Here is a 9,758-nt window from a genome sequence, read left to right on the forward strand (position 1 = left end):
ATTGGTTACAGTGGCCCTGCTTATACTTGGTGTGGTAGACAGAATACTTCCAAACCTATTCATAGACGCCTTGATCGTTGTTTGGTTAACTCTGAATGGTGCTCTTATTATCCCAATACCAAAGTGTTGAACCTTCCCATCATTCTCAGTGATCATGCTCCTATTTTAATTTCTACAGAGAGTCAATTTGTGAAACCTAAGCAAACTTTCAAATTTGAAAATTGGTGGTTCATGGAGAAAGACTTTCACTCTTTTGCTAAAAAAACTTGGAATGCTTGTACTCTCACTTCTTTTGTTGCAAAGTCTTCCTCTTTGGCGGGGTCTTTAAAAACTTGGTGTAAAAAGAAAAAAACCCTTCAGCAGAACCTTGCGGACTTGGAGTCAAAGATTAATTAGCTGCAGCAGCTTCCTCTTCAGCAGCAAAATCATGATTTGGAAAGTTCTCTCATTGCTAGGTATGATCATACTCTCTCTAAGCTTAATCAATTCTATAGGCAGCGAAGTAAGAAGACTTGGGCGGCTAAAAGTGATTGTAATACTAAATTTTTTCACCAAGCTGTTCTTAAGCGCAGAAAAAGGAATACTATTTGTTCTATCAAAGATGAGCATGACATGATCCATTTCAAACCTGCTGCCATCATGCAAACTTTTGTTAACTATTTTAGATACATTTTTTCTTCTCCTAATGATAATGTGGGTAGACCTTTTCCTCTTGCTCAATGGAGCAATGATAATGATGACCCTACTTACTCTGTTCCTAATAAAGCTGAGATTTTACATATTCTTAAAGACATGAAACTCAATGCTTCTCCAGGGCCGGATGGGTTCAATGTGGAATTCTATTTAGCTACTTGGGATTGGATTGGGGATGAGGTAACTCAGCTCGTGACTAACTTTTATTCTACTGCTACCCGTTCTCCTCATATTAATGACACCAATATTGCCCTCATCCCTAAGAAATTGGTTCCTCTTGTGCCCATGGACTATAGGCCTATTAGTCTTTGTAATGTGCTTTATAAAATCATTGCTAAATCCCTGGCTAATAGGCTCAAGCCTCACCTCCCAGACTATATTGATCCAGCTCAACAGGCTTTTATTGAGGGCAGACGTATCAGTGACAATATCATTATTGCTCAAGAAATTGCTCATTCCTTTTCTCTTAAATCCTGGAAACATGATGCTTTCATGCTTAAGATTTACCTTGCTAAAGCTTTTGATCGTCTATGGTGGAATTTCATTGTTTCTGCTTTATTACGTAAAGGGTTGCATGGTCATTTTGTTAATTTGGTGTATGCATGCATTTCTTCGCCCACGTTCTCTGTGCTCATTAATGGGCAGCCTTCTCAAAATTTTAAAAGTTTCCGAGGTATCCGACAAGGCTGTCCTATGTCTCCTTACTTATTCGTCCTTGCTATTAATGAACTTTCAATCATGCTCAATGATGCTTTGCAGGCCAATCATCTTCGGGGAATTTCTCTTGGACCAAATTGCCCTTCTGTGCATTCCCTCCTTTTTGCAGATGATCTTTTGGTTTGTGGACAGGCTACTTGTCAGGAAGCTCAGACCATGGCTAGCCTGATTCAACACTTTTGTGATCTTTCCGGTTGGGACCCCTGCGTAGTATGCGCGGCGGCTATGCGGAGGGGGAATTTTTGGTCTTTTTCCAGGGAATTAGACTGATTGGTTGGTGTTAGCGAACCGAATGCTCACCTTTACCTTTTTTTTCATCATGATGATGATATATTGTTTTGGTATTAGTCAGATGGCAACTTTACCTTTTTTTTCCTTCTTCATCGTGATATATCCTAAGACATGTCATTTTTTTCTTTTTTGTCCTGCACATATTGATGGTGACATGGTGATTTTAAATGGTTTTATTCAATTCAATAATTTCAAAATACAGAACTAATTTAGGGATTTCATTGTACCGTTGGCATGACAATTTTGTTTTCCACAATTACTGTAATCGTGAGAATGGCAACTTCTTTTCAGAAATATGAGTGGTAGATAGTTACATTTGTTTAAAAAATGTGGTAGTTTTACTCACTTTCTTTCTTTGTGACATAGGCATAGCGGTGCATAAATGATTTTTTTCTTCTATTTTCACAAATTAAGGCATTTTTTTTATCTAATCATTTTATATATGATGATATTTTTGTTATATATGTCATGGCATTTTTGTTCAGCCACTGAAAGTCAAGTCAAAACATCACTTTTTAGACTTGGTATTAGTTCATAGCAAATTGGTCTTTTCTTAGGCCAACTGAGATAGTTATGACAACAGCAAAGTAAGTACTATAAAGAGAAGGGTTGTCTCCATCGTTCGCTCTAGGAGAACTATCTGTTCGTTGGCGCCTCCTCTCCTGGGGAACATTCTCTAGATATTCGCATCCAAGAACGACAACAATAACGGGGGTGCCCATAGAGATATAGTCTGCGTGCGTGCGTGCGTGCATGCGTCCATAAAGTGAGTGTATGTGTGTTCATAAAGTGAGTATATACGTGTGATTGTATGGTGTTTCAAAAGAAAAATCTCATGAAGGGAAAAGTAAAAAAAGAATTTCACCGTGGCAGAAGCAAGCAAAGAGCGGGCCGGCCGGTTGTGGAGCAAGGCAGCAGGCAAAGAGAGAAGGCCGGGCCGGGCCGGGCCTTAGGCTATATACACGGGAGCCCACGCCCCAGCCGGTCGGTGGACGGACATTTTTTCTCCCCAACCAGCAAGGAAGAGGAAGAGGAAGCGGATCGAGTCGGCGAGAGCGAGGGCGAGGACGATGGCGGCGCTCCGGCTAGCGTTGAGGAGGTTTTGCGACCGTGCGCTCGGGAGATCAGCGGTACTTGTCCTCTCCTACCTCCGACCCCTCTTCCTCTCCCTCTCCGTCTCTAGCGGCGTGGGAGCCAGATCAGATCTAGGGTTTGCCGTTTTGTTGTTCGAGTTGGGGCCAGAAACCTTGCGCAAATCTTAAGTTTTTTTACGAATTGGGGCCAAAAGCCCTCGATTGCTGGCGTTTAGACATTGATCTGCTCTTCAGATCCGGCCATCGATTGTTGGAAACATTGATTCCGAGGATTTATGTACCTAATAACGTGAAAAAAAGTTTTATTTCTTTCAGCATATGACCGCTTGCTCTCAACTTTGATAAGCTTTGTCATGATAAGTATATCCTAGTGTAGTAGACCTTGGTGGTTATACGAAATTGACGGTGAGGGAAAAGGAGACGAATTTCCCCTCCCTCCTGTCAGTCTAAGGTTTCCCGAGCAAGCAAGACACATGCTTGTACGTAGTGCCTGGTGTTTTGTGGTGTGATTCCTACCAAGTACTCCATACAGTATAATTGGCATGTGGTTGTTAGGGCCTTGCAAATTGTCTAGAGTGGCTACAAACAGGAGATAAAAGTATTGAGTAAAGCCAGCTCAATTGAGACACTTTCATCTTCAAAATTTGGATAATGCCAGCTCAATTGGTATTTTCAATTGCTAGCTTGTCAACCTTTGCTAGTCTTACTTATGTTACGGTTTCTGTTGCAGGGCATTTACGAGCTCAAGGCTGCCAAGGAATTCCCCGACATTGATCCTGGGCATCTCAAGGCTGCCAGGAAATTCCCCAAACTTCGTGTCAAGGATGCCGATGCTACGGCTCTGAATGTCTTCAAGATTCTCCGGAACAGTCCAGTCGATGGTCATAAAGATGTAACCCTTCGTGAAGTGCGCATGACTCTGAGGACCTTGGCTGAGATTCAGGAAGAAGAAGAATGAAGATGGCGCTACTAGGAAGCAATATCGTCTCTTGCTCTAATATGAACTAGCTTTGCAGTATTGTAGTATTTGAATCTTTCCTATGTTGTCGCTCTGTGTCTCGATCTTCAAAACTGCTGGACGGATGTGATGTTTTGCTATTTTCTTGCTTCGCAAGGTTGAATCGTCCTTTGATCTTGACATGCCCACCAGATTCGGGTGTAAGCTTTGGGGCTAGCAATAGGGGCGGCATGTACTTGGTATTCGTAAGATTTGCTGGATGCTTGTACTCAGTTTCCTTAAATTATAAAATACTATATGGTAATGGAATGGATCATTTGGAAAGAAAGAAGATTTGATTGGTGGTGCAAGCCATTGATGATCATATTTGTCAGTTTTCCTTTTTCCTTTTTTGCCATGGAAGTCTCCTTCGTGCATCTGTGTGTGAGAAGGCAAATTCTGGTGCCTTCTCTAGCCAGATGAACAAATTTTGCAAGGAGGCATCTTTGTTTGAGAAGGCAAACTCTCGTGCCTTGTCTAGCCAGATGAACAAATTTTGCAAGGAGGTGTCTTTGTGTGAGAAGGCAGGCAAACTCTGCTGCCTTCTCTAGCCAGATGAACAAATTTTGCAAGGAGGTATCTTTGTGTGAGAAGGCATGAACAAATTTTGCAAGGAGGTATCTTTGTGTGAGAAGGCATGAACAAATTTTGCCAGCTCGATTATAATTTTAACCTTCAAATTGAGATTGTGGGAAAACCAGCAATGCAAGCAGGGTATTTTTAATTGTTCCATGCTAGTCTTACTTACGATTTCTGTTGCAGGTTATTTACGAGGGAAAATTTGTCAAGGAATTCGCCAATATTGATCCTGAGCATCTGAAGGCTGCCAGGACATTCCCCAAGATTCATGTCAAAAGGACGTCGATGCTAAGGCTTTTGGAAGTCTAAAAGATTCTCCAGGACAGTCCTGTCGATGGTCATAAAGATGTAGGAAGATGTAACCCTTCGTGAAGTGCGCATGACTCTGAGGACCTTGGCTGAGATTTAGGAAGAAGAAGAATGAAGATGGCGCTACTAGGAAGCAATATCGTCTCTTGCTCTAATATGAACTAGCTTTGCAGTATGTAATATTTGAACCTTTCCTATGTTGTCGCTTTGTGGGGACTACTGGACGTATGTGATGTTGGAATCTTTGCTATTTTCTTGCTTCTCAAGGTCGAATTGTTCTTCATCTTGACCTGCCCACCAGATTGGAGTGTAAGCTTTCAGCCTCGCAATAGGGGCGGCGTGTGAACATCTACTTTTAGTTTTTTTTAGAAATGAAGGAGGACCCCGGGCCTCTGCATCTGGACGATGCATGCAGTCACTTTATTAATTATTCACACAAGACCTTACAAAGTCATACAAAAGTAAGACTAAAGTCACCGTCTAGGCAACATCTGTCGCTACTCCTATCCAGTTGATGAAGAGGTGTTGATAGTCTAGGCCTAATACCAAACAGACCTCGCAGTCAAACCTAACATCTAAGACCTGAGGTCCCAACCAAGACGCATGCCGGGTATGAGGCACCCACCAGTCCGGCGCACTCCTCAACCAGGACGCCTGCCGGGTATGAGGCCGACGCAGCCACCTGCCACAAATCCATCTTTAGTGATGTACTGTTGCATGTACCTTGCCCGGTCTAGCCGCCGTCGACGCCATCACGACGCCAGACAACGCCACCATCCTGCACTCGTCCATCATCACACGCCCACCGATGAGACCCCGCTGCTCCATGCCGCTTAGACCCGCCGTTGTCGACGTGTCAGATACCACGCCGCTCCTCCTCTTGTCCCCACACTTGCTCCAAAACGATGCCCCCAGGAGGGAGAACGACATCGAAATGTCGCTATCGTCCGATCCGGTAGACCCAGATCTAGGGTTTCCCCTCGGAACCTTCCGATCAGGTTGACATGACCTGCAAAGACGATGCCTCGAGAAGGAAACGACGTCTGAGATGCCGCCATCGTCCGCCATGACCGCAGTCAGGCACCATTTTCATCGGAGGCCACGTCGTCCCGATCTCGCGGTTGGCTGGAACCGAGCGGAGTCTCTCCAGAAGACGAACGCCGCCGTCCGTAAACCGGCGGAGATCCGACATCTCCTCATCGTGCCTCCTCGCACCGTCGGTCGGCGGAAGGCCACCCCGCGGCGGATCCAATCGGGGTGTTGGATCCGCAGTCCCCGCTGCCACCATCTCCGCGCAGATTAGGTACCCCGTCAAATGGGGCGCTGCCACCACCGCCGTCCATTCAAGGCCGCCGCTCCACCGGCTCATGGCGCTTTGGCCACCGCCGCACGGCAAGGGATCGCCGCCCCAGCTGCCGCCTTCAGACCTCACGAGAAGGGCCGCCCCTGCCGCCTCAGATGAGATCTCGCCGCATCCACCCGCCCAGGTGCCTTCGGCGTCGGGCTCGCTGCCACCGCGGCCCTCGCCGCCGCCGCCGGCGGCGGCGGCAGAGGGAGGCGCGAGAGGAGGCCTGCGGCGCTAAGGTTCAGGGGGCCCTGGCGTCGCCTAGGGGGAGGCGACGCGAGGGGGAGGGGCGAGGCGCGTGGGTGTCCAGCTGTCCATTTGATAATGTGTTAGAATAAATCCGACGCCACTGTCGATCATCCAAGGACCAAGCAATCACAAAAGCACGACACCGATATTTGTTAACAAGGTTCACCGATATGGCTACATCCCCGGGGCCTGACTACGGGCGCTCCTCCCCGTGACACCGTCACAATACCGCACCTGGTCACCCTGGACACCGGCACATGCCGCCGGCTTCCCCTACGTTCCGGTGCTATTATGTTGGCATAGGTTACATCGTGTGTCTACCCCCGCTATATATGAGAGGCCTAGGATACAAGTGTCTTACTAGGACACGACTTCATATCATATCTAAATACAATACAACTGCAAGTCCAACTGTAATCTACCTTGTACGCAATATTCGACACAACTCTAACAAACTCCACCTTGGCGAATATTCTCCACCACCTTGAATCCGTCAATGCGTCAAACTTCCATGTACATTGGACTTGAGCTTATCCCATGAGTACCGCTGCTACTTCAAAGACTCCATATAACTCCACCTGTAACTTGTAGTCCCTCCTTTTCTTGACCACAGTCAACACTCGAGCAAAATTAAGTTTCTTGTTACTCTAGTTTGTGCTCCCAACTTCCAGAGTATCCGTCCAACGCAATCACACACTAATCACAGATCTGTGTGAAAATGAATAACTCACATATTGGGTGTCACGCTTAAGAGTTACCTGAACTCAACATCACCGCTCATTTCTTGACCGCCTGTCTGAAACTAGAAGGAATTTCACCATTGCTTGTAGTCATCCCGAGTCAAATTCGCAGTTGTCTCACCACATGTATGACCACCAGAGCCCTGGCTCGTCTCCATGTCCCGTGCGTACCGCACGCCTCGCCGCTATTACCGCGTCGAGCCTCCGCTGTCCCGGTCGAGTCTCAAGGGCCGCGGACCCACACCACTCAACCCTCACTGCGGAGTACCACCGATCATCACCGACCGATGACGAGTTTCACGCTTCCATCAGACCACTGGGCTCCAGTCCGAATTATGTGTCCCTCGCTTTTCCCGCTGAATAGGCTTCGACTCTCTGTGCACTTACGTCGAAGCCCCTCAAGCAGCACCGAGTGAAGTCTTCCAGACTCCAGCTCCACCTTCAACATGACTCCATGGTAGATGATCAGTCCATCCCACGCCCCGTCGACTTCAAGCTCACATGTGCACCGTCTTGAATCAACCCCGCGCCATAGTCTTGTCGAAGCCACACAAGCCATTGGGCCCGCGCCACGTGTTTCCACGCCCCAGAAGCCGGTCACCATCAGCATCACGCTCCTCTGTCGTCGTTACCGATCCAACACCTTCTTCTGTACCAACCGACTTGCGTCGATCCATCAGACAATCTAGTCCGACCCAGCCGAACTCGTTCGACTGTATGACACGCTTGAGGCTCCCAAATCATCTTCTGTGAATTTCCATCCATCACACATAATTCCATCTTAGCTGGCATGACTTCTCGCAACGCCCTCAAGCATCCCTGTTGTGCCAACAAATCTTCCATCATTGTCTGCCATAACCTAAAGTTTCCAGTTCCATGAACTTCTCCACCTCAAACCCGATGCCCGATGGCGTCATGATTCTTCGTACAACTGACGTTGTGAAAAAATATCCGAGCTTCCAACATGTGCTCAAGTACACAAGATGCACCAGTAGCAAATTCCTACCAAAAATCTTTCTTGCACTCACGTGTATTAGCTCCCAGGCTCAACTTCCAATGCTAGTAATTGCTTTGCCAAAACCTCCTGCTACCCGATGGAATAGAACGATGGATCTTGTCTTCCGCTGAATTGATCTGCTTCACGTCTCGTCGTGTCACGTCATACATGCCCGAGGACTCGGTCCTCTTTTTTCCACAAATCACCTGCGGCTCTGGTACATCACGTACGCCTTCGGATCATCAAAACACCTCACGGCCTCGACCTCAGGCCACGGCTCCATCAAGCCGCACCAGCCAGCCTGACACGTCCACAAGCCTTCCTAGTCGATCTGGCCGCTGCCCGGCGCCCGTCCGTTGCCTCGCCTGCTGCTTTGCCTGCCGCGCGCGGGTGCTCGATCCGACTCCGAGAACTTAGCTGCTGCTGCACGTTCCGCCGCTTGATCTCAATTGCTTTTTTCTGCCGCTGTCCGATTACGCCGATATCCACGAACGCCCTCCAAGGCAAACGAAATCAACACACGGTTTGACCATCTCTTGATGAACACAACGACCTTCGAATAACCTATCTCATGATACCACTTGTTAGGATAAATCCGAGGCTACTGTCGATCATCCGAGTACCAAGCAATCACAAAAGCACGACACCGAGATTTGTTAACGAGGTTCACCGATATGGCTACATCCCCGGGGCTTGACTACGGGCGCTCCTCCCCGTGACACCGTCACAATACCGCACCCGGTCGCCCTGGACACCGGCACATGCCGCCGGCTTCCCCTACGTTCCGGTGCTATTATGTTGGCATATGTTACATTGTGTGTCTATCCCCGCTATATATGAGAGGCCTAGGATACAAGTGTCCTACTAGGACACGACTTCATATCCTATCTAAACACAATACAACTACAAGTCCAACTGTAATCTACCTTGTACGCAATATTCGACACAACTCTAACATAATGGAATGGTCATTTGGAAACAAAGAAAAAAGGCCTACCGGATTGGAGTGGTGGTGCAAGCCATTGATGATCAAGATCAAGTATCATCACGGACTGATGTTTAGTGTTCGTATTGTGAGTTTTCATTTTTCTTTTTTGCTATGGAAGTCTCCTTCCTCGTGCATCTTTGTGTGAGAAGGCAAAGTCTGGTGCCTTCTCTAACCAAATGAACAAATTTTGCAAGGAGGTATCCTCCATTCAGTTCCCTTGATCTTCTTAGCTAGGCTCTGGGTGAAAAGACATTGTGACCACACATAAGTTGCTGGATGCAAAATAATGTCCAAGCATGGAATCTAGCTGAAACAAGTTCCGCGGATGAGTCTTGGTTAAACCATTGGCTGTTCAATCAAAACACATGAATCACAAGAACAAGCATAGGTTGCAAGAAAAGATACTGAAATAAAACACACAACCACCACACCAAGAAATTTCCTTGAAAATTGCACTAGAGTGAGGTGTAACTTCAGTTCATATTTCTTGGTGCTGGACACATCCCCAAGCAAGTAAGCATTTTATGAAGCTACTAATATCATCGAAGACAAGCATAATTAACAATTTCTATAAAAGTACAAACTTCACATTTATCATCAGTGCTTCCTTTTTTTTTGAAAATAAATAAATGGTAATAACACCAACAACATCTAGAGGCCTACACCAAATGGGCAATTAAGCAAACCAGGGCATGCTTCGTCCCCCCACGTCGTCCGCTCTCAGGGGCGAAACCCCATGCTCCGCCGGTCCCCGCCTTC

The 9,758-nt window shown here is 46.9% G+C and overlaps 1 long non-coding RNA gene across 1 annotated transcript; it reads left to right on the top strand.

The window, feature by feature from the left end:
- The first annotated feature begins 2,675 nt into the window (after nucleotides 1-2,675).
- LOC119349749 lies at nucleotides 2,676-4,111 on the top strand. The gene is made up of 2 exons (XR_005169513.1): nucleotides 2,676-2,831; nucleotides 3,526-4,111. It is a non-coding gene; the product is annotated as an uncharacterized LOC119349749 (long non-coding RNA).
- Nucleotides 4,112-9,758: the final 5,647 nt, after the last annotated feature.

The sequence above is a fragment of the Triticum dicoccoides genome, chromosome 1B (assembly GCF_002162155.2).
Source record: "Triticum dicoccoides isolate Atlit2015 ecotype Zavitan chromosome 1B, WEW_v2.0, whole genome shotgun sequence".
Taxonomy (NCBI): Eukaryota; Viridiplantae; Streptophyta; class Magnoliopsida; order Poales; family Poaceae; genus Triticum; species Triticum dicoccoides.